This window comes from Mobula birostris, chromosome 1, assembly GCF_030028105.1.
Source record: "Mobula birostris isolate sMobBir1 chromosome 1, sMobBir1.hap1, whole genome shotgun sequence".
In the NCBI taxonomy this organism is placed as follows: domain Eukaryota; kingdom Metazoa; phylum Chordata; class Chondrichthyes; order Myliobatiformes; family Myliobatidae; genus Mobula; species Mobula birostris.
In genome coordinates, this window is record NC_092370.1 from 107350085 (window position 1) to 107371103 (window position 21019).

Here is a 21019-nt window from a genome sequence, read left to right on the forward strand (position 1 = left end):
TGACATGCAAAAAAAAAAATAAGAATTTGAGAGATGACGGAATTGTGATGCAAAATTCAATTTGGGATCAAATATGATACTAAAGTTGTACACAGTCCAGTTCAGTTTCACGCTATTGCCATGGAGAGGATGGAATCAATAGCTGAGGAACACTCCATGTGATGGGAACTGAAGATGTTGGCTTTGGTCATCCCAATAGTCAGATGATGAAGAATTTCTGTATAGCATTTTCAGAATTCTTCACTACAGAGGGTTATGGCTGCTCAGTTGCTGAGTATGTTCAAAGCTGAGATCGATTTACATGATAAAGCACTAAAAAGAATGGAAGACACAAAGATCAGGAGAGAAAGTTGATAATGAACTGGATTAGCAATAAAACTAAATTGTGTACCAGACTTGAGGTTCCATATGGACTACAATTTCTCATACAGATTTAAGAAAGGATTAGAATTTAGAATTCAGGATCAAAGAAGTTACGACATGTTAGCTAGCACATAAGAAAGCAGGTGCATGAGCAGGCCAGTCAGTCCCTTAGCCCTCTCCACCATTCAAACAAACATGGTGGGTCTGCTTCAGGTTTCATTGCCTCTTTTGTGACAGTTTTATATAACTCTCCATTCCCTGATCTTTAACAAAATATAAGTACTTCCATGACCTGTAGTAGGAAATTCCAGATATTCATCAGCTTCTGTTGAAAGAATCAAATCTTCAGCATTTAGGCAGAAACACTCTCTGGATAAATAGTAGTAAGTTTGGGGAACACAAGATAAAATGTGTAAGTGTAGAAAAAAGTCACATTAGTGATTCACTGATGAAACAGTGTGGTACTAGGCAAGTGTGTCCTACCCTATGTAATAATAAAGCAGAGAGTGATTATGTGGTTAACTATATCCTAGACTACAAACATTTTGAGATTAAAAATTGATTGAATGACTCCAGAGAAGATGCTATGAAAAAGATTGGAAAGAGTTGTTCTATCACTTCACAAAAGTGAAAATCAGATAGGATTTCCATAGAAATTCTAGGAATGTTGGGCTCATATTTGAGAAACTACAATATGATATTTATATACAACTTTATTTTTACACAATTCTTTATTCTTTGTAATTTGTTGTTCTCTGTTGCAAGTAGCACCAACACACTACAGCAAATGCCTAATATGTTTGTACATGTAAATGTGTGTGGCGAATAAAGTTGATGAAGGAGTAAAATGGAGGGCAGGATATGGACCAACAGTCTGTAAAACCGAGAGGGTATAGATAAGCCTAGAAACAAAGCAACCCATTAATGATGCTCTTCCAGATTTACAATGGCACCAGACCCCATGTAGAACAGCTATGGAATCAATACAAAGTTCTAAGTTTATTATCCAAATACATATATGTCACTATATACAACCCTGAGATATGTTTTCTTGTAGACATTCGCAGTAAGTAAAAGTAAACACAATAGAATCCATGAAAGACTGCACCCAACAGGAAAAAGAACCAATGTGCAAAAGACAACAGACTGTGCAAATACAAAAACAAATTGATAATAATAATAATGACTAAATAAGCAATAAATATCAAGAACATAAGGTGAAGAGATCTTGAGAGTGAGTGCATAGGTTGCGGGAACAGTTTAGTGATGGGACAAGTGAAGTTAATCCTTTCTGGTTCAAGAGTCTGATAGTTGAGGGGTAATAACTGTTCCTGAACCTGGTAATGTGTGTCCTGAGGCTCCAGTACCTTCTTCCTGATGGCAACAGTGAGAAGAGGGCCTGGATGGTGGGAGTGCTTGATGAAGGATGCTACTTCCCTATGACAGTGCTCTGTGTAGATGTGTCCAATGATGGCGAGGACTATCCCTGTGATGGACTGCACCATATCCACTAAGTTTTTTAGGATTTCATGTTCAAGGGCATTGGTGTTTCCAAAACAGGTTGTGATACAACCAGTCAGTATACTCTCCACCGTACATCTATAAAAGTTAGGTGAAATTTTAGATGATACTGTATGCCAAATCTTTACAAACTTCTAAGAAAGTAGAGGCGCTGTCATATCTTCTTTGTAATGGCACTAACATGTTGGTCCTGGAATCTTCTGAAATGATAATACTGAGAAATTTAAAGTGGCTAATCCTCTCCATCTCTTGATTCTATGATGAGGACTAGCTCATGGGCCAGTGGCTTCCTCCTCCTGAAGTCAATAATCAACTTCTTGGTCTTGCTGGAATTGAGTTAGAGGTTATTCTTGTGGCAACACTCAGCCAAATTTTCAAATACCCTCCTCTATGCTGATTAATCACCACCTCTGATTCAGCCAATGACAGTGGTGTCATCAGCAAACTTAAATATGGCATTAGGACTGTGCTTAGCCTCACAGTGATAACTACAAAGTAAGTAGAACAGGCTTGTCGTGCACCTCTACTGAAGGAGATTGAAGAGAAGATGTTTTTGCCAATCTGAACTGACAGAAACCAATAAGGGCTCTGATGAACTGAAGATTTTATAGAATACATTTATACAAAGAACCAACAATGCAGCATTCTTCTCTGAACCAGTGCAACCACTCCCAATCTGATTCAGGAAATTTCTCAGAACCGGAGCTCTAGAAACATGGCACACTACATAACCTAGCAAAGAACTTTCCTCTGATGATACTGTAAATCTGGGAAGACTCTCAAGTTTACCTTCAATAAGGGTTACAGTGGAGGGGATCTTCTCAAAGGCAAAGTGCAGCACCATCTCAGTTGCAGTCATCTCTATTTGAGTGTTTGTTATATAAAAAAAAAGCTCCAATTCCACAATGGCACATATCACTCTAATCAAGTGCTCACATTTTTATTACACGTAATATCCAGAGCTCCCGTTATCAGTTGAGAACACACCACAGGCCACTGAGGTCGGGGCTAATGACTAATCCATCTCATTAGATTCTTCTAATTAAGAACATTATTGTAGCAAGCGAGGAACAGCAATACCGTGCTGGTGTTATTTCAACATGTTATGAATACAATTCATCACCACGAGAAAAATATTATAGTGGTTCGTATGTGGGCAAGGTAAAAACTGCTGAAGCTGCAGCCTGAGAGCTGTATCCAATGCACAGGCTTTTGCTTATAAAGCTGCACTGCTGTCATCATGAGACAGACGCAACCCTTGTGACTTTTATAAATGCATACAGAAATCACGATCCTGGTGTGAGGATTAAGCAGCCCATGGTCTAGGCTCTGCAATGTGGGAACATGGATGGGATGATCAACCAAATTTTCACTAGCTGAGTAAGTTAAGCAAGTTGAAGAGGAAAGGCAGAAGTAACTGCTTCACCTAAGAACTATCGTACAACATAATGAGAGGTAGAGCCACTGAAGGAGGAAGAGATAAAAAGCGTGGGCCTGAAGAAAGTCTTCTCCATCCAAAAGGGTGCACTACAAAATTGTTTCGTTCTGTCTCAACCCATTTCCTCAGGGGCAAGGGTCTTCAGCATGGAACTATTCACAATTTGGCAAACTCACTCAGGAAAGCTGTAGTAGAAATGGAACTGTCACATTCCAGAGTTACTGCGAGCAGATCAATTCTCTTTTTTTTTCCCCATGTGGTTTGAAAAAGACTCAATTATGTTGCATTTCTAGTGGATCTGAAATACAAGAATTTTTTGGACTGGGAAATGGCCACTAGGCCTAACAAATCTTCTCCTTACTGAAGACGACAGATGTAAATCATAAGAGCAGTGCTGCACACTCCAAGACCTTTCTATAATAAAGTGCCGGAGTTTAAAGTAAATTTATTATCAAAGTTCATACATGTCACTATATACAACCCTGAGATTTGTTTTCTTGTGGGCGGACTCAGTAAATCCAAGAACCATTATCGAATTAACGAAAGACTGCACCCAACAGGATGGACAAACAACCAACATGCAGAAGACAACAAGCTGTGCAAATACGAAAGAGACAATAATAATAATAATAAAAAAAATGATAATAAATAAATAAGCAATAAATATAAAGAACACGAGACGAAGAAACCTTGAAAGTGACTAAATCGGTTTAGTGATAGGGCAACTGAAGTTGAATTAAGTTATCTCCACTGGTTCAAAGCCTGATAATTAAGAGGGTAGATCATGATTGTGAGAGTTCTGAGGTTCCTGCATCTTCTTCCTGATGGCAGCAGCTAGAAGAGAGCATGACCTGGGTGGTGGGGGGCGCCTGATGATGGATGCTGCTTTTCTGTGACAGCGCTCTGTATAGATATGTTCAATGGAGGGGAGGGCTTTACCCGTGATGGACTAGGCTATATCCACTAATTTTTGCAGGAATTCCTGGTCAAGGGCATTGACATTTGTATACCAGGCTGTGATGCACCAAGTCAATATACTCTCCACCACACAACTATAGAGATTTGTCAAAGTATTAGATGTCACGCTGAATAATCACAAACATCAAAGTAAAGGTGCTGCTGTGCTTTCTTTGTAACTGCACTTGCATGCTGGGCCAAGGTCATGTCCTCTGAAATATCAATGAGGAATTTAAAGTTGGTGACCTTCTCCATGTTTGATCTCCCTGAGGACTGGCTCAGGGACTTCCAGTTCCCTCCTCCTGAAGTCAATTATCAGCTCCTTGGTCTTGCTGGTATTGACAGAGACATTGGCATTGTGGCACCACTCAGCCAGATTTTCAATCTCCCTCCAATATGCTGATTTGTCACCTTTGATTCTGCCAACAACAGTGGTTTCGTCAGTAAACTCGAATATGGCACTGGTGCTGTGCTTAGCCATACAGTCATAAGTGTAAAGTGAAATAGAGCAGGGGACTAAGCACACAGCCTTGTGGTTCACCTGTGATGATGGAGACTATGGAGGAGATGTTGTTGCCAATCTGAACTGACTGGGGTCTACAAGTGAGAAATGCGAGGATGCAACTGCACAAGGTGATTTTGAGACCAAGGTTTTGAAGCTTATTGATTGGTTTTGAGGGGATGATCGTACGAAATGCCGAGCTGTAGTCGATAAGTGTATGCATGATGTATGCACCTTTGATGTTCAGATGTTGCAGGGTTGAGAGTACAGTCAATGAGATGGTATCTGCTGTGCCAATAGGCAAATTGGAGCAGATTTAAATCACTTCTCAGGCAAGAGTTAATGTGTTTCATCACAGTTGATGTAAATGCTACTGGATGATAGTCACTGAGGCAGGTTACCAGGTTCTTCTTAGGCACTGGTATGATTAATGCTAGCTTGAAGCAAGAGGTTAAAGATATTGGTGAACACTCCAGCAAGTTGATCAGCACATCTTTAGTACACGGGCAGGTACCCCATCTGGGCCAGATGCTTTCTGTGTGTTCACATGCCTGAAGAATACTCTCAATGTCGATCTCATAGCATTAAATCACAGGGCCATCGGGGACTGTGGGAGTTGGTGAAGTGTATTGACGGTCATAGTGTACTTTACAATGGCTGACCAATCAATGGCTTGTAAGAAAAATAATTACTTGTTTACTTCTGTATTCTCTACCAATTTATAAATAGGAGCAGGAATAAGCCATCTGGCCCATTGAGCCTGCACAATCATTCAAAAAGATCATAGCTGATCTGACCAAGTGGTTAAGGCATTGGACTAGCGACCTGAAGGTCATGAGTTCGAGCTCCGGCCAAGGCAACGCGTTGTGTCCTTGAGCAACGCACATAATCATACATTGTTCTGCGACGACACTGGTGCCAAGCTGTATGGGTCCTAATGCCCTTCCCTTGGACAACATTGGTGTCGTGGAGAGGGAAGACGTGGAGAGGGGAGACTTGCAGCATGGGCAACTGCTGGTCTTCCATACAACCTTGCCCAGGCCTGCACCCTGGAGACTGAAGACTTTCCAGGCGCAGATCCATGGTCTCGCAAGACTAACGGATGCCAAAAAAAAAATGATCTGACCATGGACTCATCTCCACCTACCTGCCTTTTCCGCATAACCCTTAATTCCCCTCCTATGCAAAAATCTAACCAATCTTGTCTTAAATATGTTTACTGAGGTAGCCTCCACTGTTTCATTGGGCAGAGAATTCCACAGATTCACCACTCTTTGGGAAAAGCAGTTCTCTTCATCTCTGTGCTGAATTTTCTTGTCTCACCTACCAGTGGAAACAACTTTCCTGTCTCTATGTCATCTATCCCTTTCATAATTTTATGTGTTTCTTTAAGATCCCCTCTCATTCTTCTGAATTCCAATGAGTACAGTCCCAGGCGACTCAATCTCTCCTCATGGTCTAACTCCTTCATCTCTGGAATCAACTTGGTGAACCTCTTCTGCACTGCCTCCAAAGCCAGTATATCCTTACTCAAGTAAGGAGACCAAAACTGCGCACAGTGCTCCAGATGCGGCCTCACCAGTACGCTATACAGTTGCAGCATAACCTCCCTGCTCTTAAATTCAATCCCTCTGGCAATGAAGGTCAACATTCCATTTGCCTTCTTGACAGCCTGCCAGAACTGCAAACCAACCTTTTGCAATTCATGCACAAGTACTCCCAGGTCCTTCTGCACAGCAGCATGCTGCAATCTCTTGCCATTTAAATAAGCTGATCTTCCATTTTTCCTTCCGAAGTGCATTTACCAACACTGTACTCCATCTGCCAGACCCTTGCCCACTCACTTAACACATCTATATCTCTCTGCAAAATTTGCTTTTCCACTCAAATTCATATCATCAGCACACTACAGTTGATCCCCTCTTCCAGGTCATTAATGTATATTGTGAACAGTTGCAGGCCAGTGATTGCCGAGCAGAGTAACACCCATGTATCCAAACACTCTACGTTTTATTGGTTAACCAATTCTCTATCCATGCTAGTACATCACCCCCAACTCTATGCATCTTTATCTTATGAAGAAGTCTTTTTTGTGGCACCTTATCGAACGCCTTCTGGAAATCCAAGTATCATCCATCCGTTCCCCTCTATCCACTGTGCTTGTTATATCCTCAAAGAGCTCCAGTAAGTTCGTGAAACAGGAACTGCCATTGCTAAATTCATGCTGCGTCTGCCTGATTGATCTACTTCTTTCCAGATGTCTTGCTATTTCTTCTTTAATGACAACTTCATACTTTTTCCCCAACTACTGTTGTTAAACTGACTGGCCTATAGTTACCTGCCTTTTCCCTCCATCCTTTGTTGAACAGTGGCATGACATTCACCTCCTTCCAATCCACTGGGACCTGTCAGAGCCCAGAGAATTTTGACAAGTTATCACCAAAGCCTCAACTATAACTTCTGCCATTTCTTTCAGTACCTTGGGATACATTCCATCAGGACCAGGGGACTTGTCTACCTTTAGGCTCACAAGTTCACTCAGCACTACCCCTTTAGTGATAGCTATTGTACCGAGGTCCTCACCTCCCGGTGCATCCATATCATCTCTCTTCAGCATGTTATACATATTTGGCACCATTAAAACCAACACAAAATAGTCATTCAAAGCCTTTGCCATTTCCTCATCTATCTATATACTACTAAAACTCTCACGCTCTATCTGTCTGTTTGTGATCTCCAATTAGCGCAAACGGTGCATCACAGCGGCACTTTTTTTGGCTAAATCGAATTAAAATGCGCTAACTTACAGAATGCAGGCAAAGTTCAGGGTTATATATTCGTATAAAATTCTCATTCGTAAAAATCAACAGGCTCCCTTTTAACCCGAGAGCCGATCAGCCATCATGGAAATCAGGACGCGACAGCCTGACACATGCGCACGGCCAGCCTCAGCAGCGACACCTACTGGAGCAGAAGGGTCGGGCAACTCTATTTCGAGGGGTCACATTCTGCTAATCACCATCAGCATGTGCAGGATTGGGACAGATCTAACTGCCACCCATCAATAAGAGATAATTAAATCTTATTGTAATGACGTACTTCGAGACACCCATAAAACCCTTTGCTGCAGTCAAAGGACAGCGGTGACTATATCACGTCCATTTAGAAGGGCTCCAACCACATCATCAAGAATAATCAGCATCCTTTGGTGTTACTGCTTCGCATCTTCTATCCAGCATTAGGGTAAAAAAAAAATAAGGGTTAGCCTAATTATGCTGCGTGGAAAGGGAAGGGGGACATTATGGTCAAGAGATGATGCCAAGTGTTATCGGGAAGCGGCAAGGAGAGGGAGAGAACAAGAATCGGATGAGGCCAGGGCTGTACGACTCCAGGATCAAAAAGTCAGGACAAAAAAAAATGAGAGAAGAAGAGACAGAGGAGGAGAGGACTACGCATGTCTCCAGGATTAGAGACAAACAACAAGCAGCAGAAGAGATGAAAGGACTGCTCGTCTCCAGAATGATAACAAGAGGCATGAGGGTGGCAGATAAACCAGAAATGATGCCATTAAAAGTGTTCTTCGTTAAACGAGGAGCAGCTATATTTGCTTTGCTATACGTCTTTGCAACGCGTTGTTCTTCTTTAATAAACTGAGGTTTTCTACTTCAGTTTCCAAAGCAAAGCGATACCAATAGCATTTAGGAAAAGTTAACGCTCATTCTGGTCACATCAGACTGCACTACCCTCCTCTCAAAGGGTGCCCCAATGGGTCACCCCGTTGACAAGTTACCTATATCAATCTCCCCCTTCTCGTCCTCCAAGGGACCTACGTTCACTTTGGCCATCCTTTTCTGCTTTATATAATAAAAACTTTCACTGTTTTTATATTTTGTGCTAGTTTATTTTCATAATCTATCTTCCCTTCCTTTACTGCTCGCTCAGTGGTTCTTTGTTGCTTTTTAAAGTTTTCCCAATCTTCCAGTTTCCATTATTCTTGGTGACGTTGATTGCACAAGCTTTTAGTTTGATGTCTTCCTTTATTTCCTTAGTTATCCATTTCCCACCCATACTGTCCTTGCTTTTAACTGGAATATACTTTTGTCGAGCACTGTATAAAATCTCTTTGAAACTCATCCACTGTTCCTCAACCGTTCCACCACATAGCCTATGTTCCCAGTCTACCCTATCCAACTCCTCCCTCATCCCATTGTAGTCTCCCTTGTTTAAGCATAATACACTGGTTTTAGATCGAAGTATTTCACCCTCCATTTGTATGAGAAATGCAGTCATACTGTGATCACTCTTTTCAAGAGGATCCCTAACTGCAAGAAAACCTGTCTCATTATACAGGACCAGACCCAAGATAGAATGTTCCCTTATTAAACTCTAAACACCAATGACTATTTAATTGCCTTATCTATCTGTATTCATTTTCAAGGAATTATGCGGTGTCGCTATTACAGCATCAGGCATTGGAGTTCAATTCCCTGGTTTCCTCCCACAGTCCAAAGACGTGCTAGTTGGTAGAGTAATTGGTCATTGTAAATTGTCCTGTGATTAGGCTTAGGGGTAAATCAGGGATTACTTGTTGGTGTTGCTCGACAGTTCTATTCTGTGCATACCTCTAAATCAGGGGACCCAACCTTTTTGGCACTGCGGACCGGTTTAATATTGACAATATTCTTGCGGACCGGCCGACCCACCCGGTGGTGTTCAAGTAGGGTTAAACTCACCTGAACATGTCTTTAACAGTTAGGGTTGCCAACTTTCTCACTCCCAAATAAGGGACAAGAGTAGCAGTCAAATCCCGGGATACTTTACCCCAGGAAAGACTATCATGACAATGAAGCCTTGCACGGGAACCTGTGTGCGCATGCGTGACGTGCACATGTGATGTGTGCATGCGCGTATGTACGGATTTTTTCCCCCACAAATCGGTTTTGCCTTCATCTTCCCGACTATACTGTACATACGTTATTTCTACTTTATATAGGCTGTGTATTTATCATATCATTCCTGCTTTTACTATATGTTAGTGTCATTTGGTATGATTTGGTAGGTTTTTTTTGGGTCTGGGAATACTCAGAAATTTTTCCCATATAAATTAATGGTAATTGCTTCTTTGCTTCAAGCCATTTCGGTACGAAAGGTTTCATAGGAACTCTCTACCTTAGCGGGGAAAATAACGGGACAAGCCAATTTAGCCCAATATACAGGATGTCCCGGCAAATACTGGACAGTTGGCAACCCTATGTTCAAGTTCAACAGTGCGTGACAGGGAATGAGGAAAGGTGCAGCTGACTCATATCGTTTCCTCGCGGCCCGGTAGCACATGCTTTGCGGCCCGGTGGTTGGGGACCGCTGCTCTAAATAACGCCAAGGTCTTTGTATTCATCCATATTTATAGAGTCAAGATTTTGAGTTTCCTAAAGCAACAATATAAACTCATCTATATTAAGTCCCACATACAAGATTATGGACTATATGGTGCAGAGCTGAAACTCCCATCCAGACTTCGCACCCACAACCCTGCTGTGTTCATGTAGCTAGCTCAGGTGCAAAGGATCAATCTGCTCAAACCCTCTCTTTCCCTCTCCTCAGCTTCTTATTCAGGCCTCCTTTCCCCCCCACCTTCTTATTCTGACTGCTTCCCACTTTTTTTCCAGTCCTGATGAAAGATCTTGGCCGGAAACATTAACAAATTATTTCTTTCCTCCAGCATTTGTGTGCGTTACTCTGAATTTCCAGCATCAGCAGAATGTCTTGTGTTTATCAATTCGCTCAGAGTTCAGTATCATGCTCTAGGCCGGGGTTGGGTCCTTTTTCTATCACGGAGAATTAACCCAGGGATCTGTGGACCCCAGATTCGGAATCCTGCTCTAGATAGTGACTGGCCTTGGATAACATTACCTGGAGGCCCCATTCCTAAAATGACCCCGTATCAACAAGGCTAGTGGGTACAGTTGTCAGTTATTGTACACCAATTGATTTTAATATTTTAATAATTCCACCATTGAGGGATACTTTACACTGAAGATCAATTAAAACATACATTTATTCAAAAAGATAGTTAAACAAGTAAAACATAATTAAACATCAATAAACAACAAACAATATAATTAAAAACTAAAAGCTTATTTTACTATTTTGAAAAATTCTGGGCTATGTGGGATGGAAGGGTTAGATTGATCTTAGAGTAATTTGAAAGGTCAGCACATCTTGGGCCAAATAACCTGTACTATGCTGGACTATTTATGGTCTATTTCCTTCCCAAGTCCCTATTGAAACAAATGAGGTGGTAATCCTGCTACTGGAGGCTACATGGACATCAGTGGAAGCAAAAACTTACAGATTTGGCCTTCTGACTTATTATGTATTCCAAAAAGACATTCCCCATTGTGCACTTTTTCAGTCAAGAGATGACAGGGTTAAATTCACAGAAAGTTGATATCTCACCCACCGGCTGGTTCTTAATACAGAAATACATTTCCAGTACACAGAGATGATAAATAGGTGCTGTCAAAAATCTATGTGCAGTACAGTACAGAATCCATGTAACTCTGCTCTTCAAACTCTCCTTCCTGCTTTATGCCACTTAATAGCCATACACTTGGATCAGATAAACCCACTTGGAGCATCTGTCAAAGATCTATTAAGGGAAAGATTGAGATCCTACTACATTCAAACTTACTGAAGCAATGCAAAGGATCTGGCTTTTGATAATTATTGCTGGAGATCAATCGATCGGTCTCTGACATTTTACCTATCTGCACAAAATGGTTGTGCTTTGTAGTCTGACAACCGCGATATATTATCTTGCAGTGGTAAGCCTGTGTCAATGTGGGCGGCAAAAGGGGCTACTAAACACTTAAAACGGAATTACTTCAATAATGCAGAACTTTGACTATCACAACAAAACTTTATGACTGAAGTACGGCTAGCCATTGGAGAGTATACCGGCTTTCCAGTGTCATCAATGCTCATGTTTTGTGCATTGTCTTTGGTGCTGAGCCAGTCAAGATGTTGCCAGGTTACAATCTAGAAATACTATGCAGAACATACGTCAGCAATTTACATGCCTGAAATCCACTGTGACATTTCTTAAGTGTCTAATGGTGGCCATCGCTATTTACTTGCCTGTCACTGTGTTGGTTCAACAAATGGGTCAATAAGCTGTTTGCAGAAAACACTGGGACGCTGATCCACCACGGTTTTTGGTCAGAAGTTGCTTTTGAAAAGTTGAGATATAAATTTTAACCATTTCCAAAAACAATGAAAGTCTGATATTTTCAACTAACCCCTTTGTGAGCATGAAGTCACTAACTAAGATTGATTTGAATGCCTTTTTAACTTGTGTGAATTGCTATTTTTCTTGGCACAGAACATATTCATCAAAAGTACCAGGCCGGAAAAATATCAAGCCTCAACAGTGTGATGGAGATGAATTAATATCACTACATGTAGTTATTAACCCAGGAGGGATCTCAGATATCCTGCTGCTTTAACTATGTGTTGTCAATTTCACTTATTTGAAGTAGCAAGTTCAGCAACTTCTCTAGGAAATCTTCCGTTGTTTAAAGGACAACTAAGGTGTGCGTGGCTAGGGTATTAAGTACATGCAATTTTAATTATTCTATGCCAAACTTAGGTTATGTGCTATAACAGTGTTTCTTTTACATCTGACCATACAAATTAGATCAACACAAGGCCACTTAACTCGTCAAAAACTTGTGCCAATATGTAATGAGATCACAGCTGATCTGCATGCAACTTCACCTCTCCATTCCTTTGTTGACAACCAATCACTTTTCATGACTTGTTTATCAAGAATCCATCTAATTCTCCCTCAAAAATATTCAGATTTTCCAGAAGTTCCATAGATTTCTCAACATTCAAAGAGAGAAACAAAAATCATGCCTCTTAAATGATTCCTCTCTTATTTTTTTAAATTGTAATTTAAAGTGCTAGATTCATCCATAGGAACAAATTACCTTTTACATTCACCCTGTTCACAACCTATATGGCCTTGTGTTTCAATCTAGACCCTCTCTTATTCTCCTAAATGTCAATAAATACAACCCTTGTCTGTCTGATCTTTCTTCATAAGACAACCTATCCATTCCAGTTGTTAATCTGGTAAACTTTCCTTGAAGTGTTTCCAATGCATATACATTCTTTAAATGAGACCAATATCAAACATGGTAGTCCATAAGTCTTACCATGGCCAATCTAACTAAAACATAACATCCTCCTTACTTTTGTATTCACTTCTCTAAGCAATAACTTTCTTTTAGATTTCCTAATTACTTGAAAACATCTGCAAACTAGCATTTTGTGAATCATGTGCCAGTTACTCGGATCATATTGCATCTCAGATCTCTGCAAATGTTAAGTCATTAAAATTAAAAAAACATTTGTATAGCATATTTTATATTTTCAGGCTTCTGCAAACCCATGGTACAATCAATAAATCATCCTTTGACCTGTGACCACTGTTACAATGTAGGAGGCTTCACTACAAACGAATACATCAGCTATAGTAATAAAGTAACCCTAAGGGGCAATTGGTGGCTTGAAACATGGGAGGACATTTCAAATAGTCTTCAACGAGGGATCTGGAACCTTTTAATCCTTTTTCCTCATTGAAATGAATTTCACTTTCACAAAAAAACTTAAAGCATTTTTTAAACATAGCTCAGTTGGTAGGTCTTGCAATAGAAGCCAAATGATTGAGTCATGACCTTGAATGTTCAATCACAACTTATTCCAGTACTGATTATGGGATTACTGGGAAAAATGCTGCTTTTATAAAATCTTGTTCAAAGTTTACATATCTATATTTCTTTTGATTACCCAATAAAAGCCCTAATGCCTTGCCACCAACTAATTGCCTTTGAAGCTTAGGCTTCAATATATAGAAAATTCCAAAGCCAATTTGACCTCAGTCAACTCTCACCCAGAACAATACAAAAATATTCCATTACTCATTTTTGGATGTTGGTTGAGAGATTCATATCAGGTAGATCTTACAGAGCAATGCAAACTACATGTTGCTTATATTAACAAAAGAATGTAAATGGAATTTTATCACTCCCTCTAAAAAGTAATTGAGTTCATATTTTTACCAATTACATGTACTATCCCACTGATTAGCCAGATACCCCTTAGAATACACTATGTCTGCAGTATTTGCGCTTGGAAATGAGCAAGAAGCCAGCAATCTCTTAAACAGTACACGTGCTGAAACTACTAAAGTTGTCTGTCACTCAGACATCTCTGTCTTAATTAAGTAGATTCTGCAGGATTTCACCTTTCTAAAATGTGGGGGAAAAAACCCCAGTCCTCCAGGTTTCGGAGCTCAGCTCACCGCTGACGACTGGAACTAGTTGAAAAATGTTCCGGAAACTTAGGAAGTCAAGAGCTTATGCAAGGATGTATGCAAGCTTACCAGAGCAGTTACCTGCTATTTCAAAGGGACCCTGGACAAACCTGACTATTGTTTCAGGGTAGGAGTTAACAACCAGCCAGTTTATCTGAAACTGTTTCAAATCTAAAAACAAAGGAAGATGCTGTTTTACATCAGCAAATAGTGAAAACTTGATTGAATCTTTTTCAGTATCTGGTTTATCTTCACTTTAGTGAGTTCAATGCACTCTATACTTTGGACCATCCTTGGGTGCCAATATCACTGTAACCACTTAGGTTATGCTGCCAAAAATGGTTCAATCACCTTGCCAAATAGTCTCCTGCTTTAATATATTGATAATATATTTAGAAATAGAATTCTAGCTAATAAGACCACCCCTGGATCCTGGATGATTATAATGCTTTATTGCTTCCACTGCTTAAATTAATATATGTTTTGATATTTTACTTACAAAAATTGATATAAATCTAGTAAGAGACCGGATTCATAGCCATACAGCATAGAAAAAGCTCCTTTGATCCATTAAGTTTGTTATGGCCATCAAGGATACATTTAATTTCAACACCAATTCCAATTTATTTTCACATTTCCATATTAACCCTAAATTTGTAGGATGTGGGAGGAAATTAAGTCATTGGAATGAAGCCCAGAAGGTCACCAGGATACTATACAAGCTCCACAGAGACAGCGCTGGAAGTCAGGATTAAATCTGGGTCACAGGTACTATGAAGCAGTTGATCTACTTGATGTGCTACATACCACCTAATCATTCAGATTTTAAATAACCAGTTCAGGATGTTTATTTCAGGATTTGCAATAGATACATACATAGTAAAAGCAATAGGCTATTTAATCCATTGAGTCAATTTCACCAACAATTTAGCTGACTTTGCCTCAATAGATTTGAATAAAAAAATCAATTAAAATCAATAATTATCCTACCATTAAATGGTGTTTGAGGAAGAGTTCTAGACCTTAAACTTTCAATTACATCTAAGAGTATTTGCCATTTTTTAAAAAAAGATAATAGTCACGTAGCCTCAAATTTTCCAAAAAGGAGAAATAGCTTCTTGCCATCTGTCCAATCAATTCCCAGTAATCTTTCAAAACTTTTGTTTATATCAACCCCTATTCTTTTAAAATACAGGAAATCCAACCACAGTCTATGTAACTTCTCCTTGTATTTTATCTTTAGGTGCCCATGTAAACCCATACTATATATCCCCCGAGACTTGGAAAATATGGTGTTAGGGTATGTTTTCTAATTTTGGACATAAAGGCCAGATTTTCAATAGCTTTCCTGACAATCTATCAATATCTCTATAATATTACGCTTCCTACTACATTGTTTACAACGTCACCCACTTTTGCATTATCAGCAAACTTGGTTGTAGGACTTTCTATTCAATCTTCTGAGTTGTTAATAAATAGTGATGGCTGAAAGCCTAACACAGATCCCAATGGATCACCAACAGTCTTACCTTACCCATTAGAGTATCTGCTTATTATTCTTTCTCATTTCCTGCTGCTCAGTCAATTTCCTGATCAGGTCAATAAACTGTGCTGAATGCTACAAGGTTCAACTTTAACTAATAGCCTTTTATGTGGATTTTAATTGAATGCCTTCTGAAAGTCCAAATAAATAACATCCACAGATGTTCCCTGACTGCTACTTAAATTACTTCTTTAAAATAAAAATCATTAGCCAAGACCTGCCGTTCAAAAATCCAAAATGCTTTTCTGAGACGAGTTTCAAGATGTTCACCCACCTTGCCCTCAATTAGTTTTCACTTATTTCCCTGTTACAGATGTTAGGTTGAATGAGTTTGTGTTTTACCTTCTTCCATCTTTAAGCAGAAGAAAGAATCATCCTAGTTCAATTGTAGCTTTTTCTTTTATATTCACTTTGATAAGTTTTTTGCAGTTGTGGAAAAATGGAAAAATGACAGATGTTGGAAAAGTTGACAGATAGCAGCTTGCCAATAATATAAAACCACAGAGGTATTCTATATTTTATGGTGAGAGCTATTCCAATATTGATTTGAATTGAGATGAGGGAAAAGCTGAAAATTGTTAACATTGGAAAGAAACACTGAGTGATGGCACAGAATTCAGTCTCTCTATACTGAACTGAAATGCCAACTCAATTTCTGTGCATTAGTCTCTGAAGTGTGATCTGAGCCCAAAAACTTCCAACCAGGAAGCATGTATACTATCAGCTAATCTATAGCTAACAGCCTTAAAGTAGTCTGGTTTTCAACCCAATTATATAAGAAAAACAGACTTGTAAAATACTAAATAAACCACATAATAATAGTAAAAACTATTTAATACTACATAATAATAGTAAAAATATTTTTCTCACCTTTTATAGGTGTTGAGTATGTGTACTTTTCCCTCAGTATCGGGTCCTCTACCAGAGGCCTGGGAGCTAGAGGGTTCGGTACAGTATCCTTGCTGTTCTTAGCAGTGCACTCTTTTGGACCGAGATCTCAGATGTTGCTCCCGGGATTTGTTAAAGCCAGCCTTCCAGTCCAGGTATCACAGCTGAAAGTGCTATCACCACCGGGATTACTCTCGCTTTAACCTTCTACATCCTTTCTCTCTGCTCTTTCAAGCGCTGGTATTTCTCCAGCTTCTCATATTCTTTCTTCCTGATGTTACTGTCATTCAGGATTGCCACACCTCTTACTATGGTTTTCTTGTTTCTTGTTCAGTATTACCATGTCTGGTTGGTTGGCCAGAACCTGCTTATCAACTTGGATTTGGAAATCCCAGAGGACCTTAGCTCTGTCATTTTCCACTACCTTCTCGTGTGTTCCCCATTTGGACCTGGGAGTGTCCAATCCATAGTCAGCACAGGTGTTCTGTACACAATTCCTGCAACTTGATTGTGCCATTCAATGTATGCTGAACCTGCCTGCATCTTGTACCCTGCTACTATGAGCTGCATGGTTTCAGCAAATTCCTTACATAGTCTGCATCTTGGGTCTTGCCTGGTGTGATGACCCTAGCTTCTATTGCCTTTATGCTCAGCTCCTGTTCTAGTGCAGCCATCGTGTGTTGTCCCTCAGCCCTGCCATTATGTCAGCCACATCTGATATCTGGCAATTGTACATCCCGTGCAGTGGCTTGTCCTGCCGTGGCCTCTGGTCCTCTGGCTCTGCTTCATCCTTTTCCATATCCCCTGCCTGCTGTCTGAAGTATTCTCCTAGCAGGTGTCCTGAGGGGCAATCTTCCTGAAATGTTCATGGATGTTTCTCATTTCTTCCAGGACTGTGGTTGGTGCATGTGTCTGTCTGTCTGTGTGAGTGTCTGTAAACGAGCACAGATAGAACTAGGGATTTACCTTGTCCATATGGTTCAACACCAAATCAACTTTTGCAAAATTTGATTAAGTGCATGGAGTTTTCTGGATCAAGAAACAACGTGCCAGAGGTCTGTTGCAGGTCAAGCAGCATCAGGGGTGGAAAAGAATTGTCAATAGTTAGGACTGACACCCTGTATAGGAACTGTTAAGAATTCCTATCCCCAAAGAGATACTGCTCAACCTGCTGAGCTCCTGCAGCAAGTTGGTTATTGTCCCAGATTCTGACATCTGCAGTCTGGTGTCTCTATAATCAGTGGTTCCAAACCTTTTTTAGGTTACCACTGTCTTGGCTCCCAGACTACACGCGCTGAACCCACCTCTCCCTTTGTGGCCATTACATAAAAACTATAAAGAATACTGATTATGATGCACAGTGAAAGAAAATAGGAACTGCACATTCAAAGCAGTGACAAATAATTACAAAAATATTCAAATCTATTTAAAGCTACAAATAAAATTATTTCATTATTTAATTACAGTAAAAACAATTTTCATCAATAATTTTAAAGCGTACATTAATAGACCATCTAGTTATATCAGCTTCTCAGCATGAAGCTGAATGTTATTCAGAAGTCACAGATCCCCACATTCAGTAACTTGTAATGTGTCTTGTTATTTTGAAAGTTGGGCACCTGCACTGAAACCGTGCTCCACTAAATATAATGTTGAAAAAACAATAAAGAACACCTCAACCTTTTCCTACCATGTAGGATAGTGTTCAGAGATATCTCACTGCAGCTATAATTCTTGATATCATAAAGAAGAGAAAATCTGCATTCCAAGCACCACACACAAAATGCTGGAGGAACACAGCAGGCTAAATAGCATCTATGGAAAAAGAGTACAGTCAACATTTCAGGCCCAGACCCTTCAAAACAAAGATTAGGAGTAGAGTTAAAAGGTGGGGGGAGGGGAGGGAGAAACATAAAATGATAGGGAAAACTGGGAGGGGGAGGAGTGAAGTAAAGAGTTGGGAAATTGATTGGTGAAAGAGATACAAGGTTGGAGAAGGGGGAGTCTGATAGGGGAGGACATAAGGCCATGGAATAAAGAAAAGTGGGGAAGCACCACCACCAGAGGGAGGTGATGGGCAGGCAAGGAGATAAGGTGAGAAAGGGAAAAGAGGATAGGGAATGGTGAAGCGGGAGGGGTGGCATTACAGTAAGTTCGAGAAATCGATGTTCATGCCATTAGGTTGGAGGCTACCCAGATAGAATACAAGGTGTTGTTCCTCCAATCTGAATGTGGCCTTATTACAACAGTGGAGGAGGCTATGAACTGACATGGAATGGGAGTGGGAAGTAGAATTAAAATGGGTTGTCACTGGGAGATCCTGCTTTTTCTGCTGGACAGCGAAGCAGTCTTCCAATCTACTTTGAGTCTCATCGATATACAGTAGGCCACACCGGGAGTACTGGATACAGTAGAATACCCCAACAGACTCACAGGTGAAGTGTTGCCTCACCTGGAAGGACTGTTTGGGGCCCTGAACGGTAGTGAGAAAGGTGGTGTGGGGCAGGTGTAGCACTTGATCCGTTTGCAAGGATAAGTGCCAGGAGGGAGATCAGTGGGGAAGGACGAATGAACAAGGAGACACATAAGGAGTGATCGCCGCGGAAAGCAGAAAATGTGGGGGGTGGGGGGGAGGGTAAGATGTGCGTGGTGATGGGATCCCATTGAAGATGGTGGAAATTGCGGAGAATTATATGCTGGATGCAAAGGCCGGTGGGGTGGTAGGTGAAGACAAGAGGAACCCTATCCCTGGTAGGGTGGCAGGAGAACAGTGTGAGAGCAGACGTGCGTGAAATGGAAGAGATGTGATTGAGGGTAGTGTTGATGGCAGAAGAAGGGAAGCCCCTTTCTTTGAAGGAGGAGAACCCCTCCTTTGTTTTGGAATGAAAAGCCTCATCCTGAGAGGAGGTGCAGTGGAGACAGAGGAATTAAGAGAAGGGGATGGTGCTTTTACAAGTAACAGGGTGGGAGGAGGTATAGTCCAGGTAGCTGTGAGAGTCTGTGGATTTATAATAGCCTCAGTAGATAAGCTGTCTCCAGAGATAGAGACAGAGAGATTGAGAAACAGGAAGGAGGTATCAAAAATGGACCAGCTAAATTTGAGGGCAAGGTGAAAGTAGAAGGTAAAGTGGATGAAGTCAACGAGTTTCACATGGGTGCAGGAAGCAGCACCAATACAGTCATCGATGTAGCGTAGGAAAAGTGCAGGATGGCTTCCAGTGTAGGCTTGGAACATACATCGTTCCATGTACCCGACAAGAGGCAGGCATAGGGGGGGAACCCATGCAAGTGCCCATGGCTACACCTTTTGTTTAAAGGAATTGGGAGGAGCCAAAAGAAAAATTATTAAGAGTAAGAACAAGTTCTACTAGACAGAGCAGAGTGGTGGTGGAGGGGAAATGGTTGGGTCTGGTGTCCAGAAAGAAATGGAGAGCTTTGAGGCCTTCCTGATGGGGGATGGAGGTGTATAGGGACTGGACATCCATAGTAAAAATTAGATGATGGGGGCCAGGGAACTGGAAATTATTGAAAAGATCCAGAGCGTGTGAAATGTCATGGATGTAGGTAGGAAGGGACTGAACTGGGGGGATAAAAACAAGAGTTGGGGTATGCAGATATGAGTTCAATAGGGCAAGAACAAGCTGAAACAATGGCTTTAGCCGGACAAGCAGATTTGTGGATCTTGCATAGGAGATAGAAACAGGAGGTGTGGGGTGCAGGAACTATAAGGTTGGTGGCAGTGGATGGGAGATCCCCAGTTAATAAGGTTGGTAATGGTGTGGAAGACAATGGTCTAGTGCTCCTTAGTGAGGTCCTGCTTGAGGGGTAAGTAAGAGGTGGTGTCTATGACAGATGTTGCTGGGCCTCAGCAAGGTAGAGGTCAGTATGCCAGACTACTACAGCACCTCCCCCACCACCTTATCTGTGGGTTTGATGGTGAGATTAGGATTTGTGCAAAGAGAGTGGAGAGAAGAGCGTTCAGAAGGATCTCGGCCTGAAACGTCAACTGTACCTCTTCCTACAGATGCTGCCTGGCCTGCTGCGTTCCACCAGCATTTTGTGTGTGTTGCTTGAATTTCCAGCATCTGCAGAGTTTCTCGTGTATGGTTTTTAAGTGAAAGTTTTCACGAAGTGAACGAAAATAAGCTAAGTTCTTGCTTCCTTTATCGGAGTGTATTCTCTTAAAAAACTCAAGGAGCCTTTGCATGTGGTTGACCATTAGAAAGGGCAGATCCTGACCTTTATTTCATACCCTAATTCACAGGAATTGCATCACTTTGTGATTAGATGATTAGAGTATAGAAATTATAATAGCCAACAATATACTACAGTAGTGAACTGCAAAAACATGTGTGGGCTGGGTCAGGAAATAACACAATTTCTTCAGTCCAGCTTTCTCATAATATGCCACGTACAGAAGTCTCACAT

The 21019-nt window shown here is 40.8% G+C and overlaps 1 protein-coding gene across 5 annotated transcripts in view; it reads right to left on the bottom strand.

Moving 5' to 3' along the window:
- zc3h3 (zinc finger CCCH-type containing 3) overlaps nt 1-21019 on the bottom strand; it is a 292758-nt gene that overhangs the window by 202360 nt on the left and 69379 nt on the right. The window lies entirely within an intron of this gene.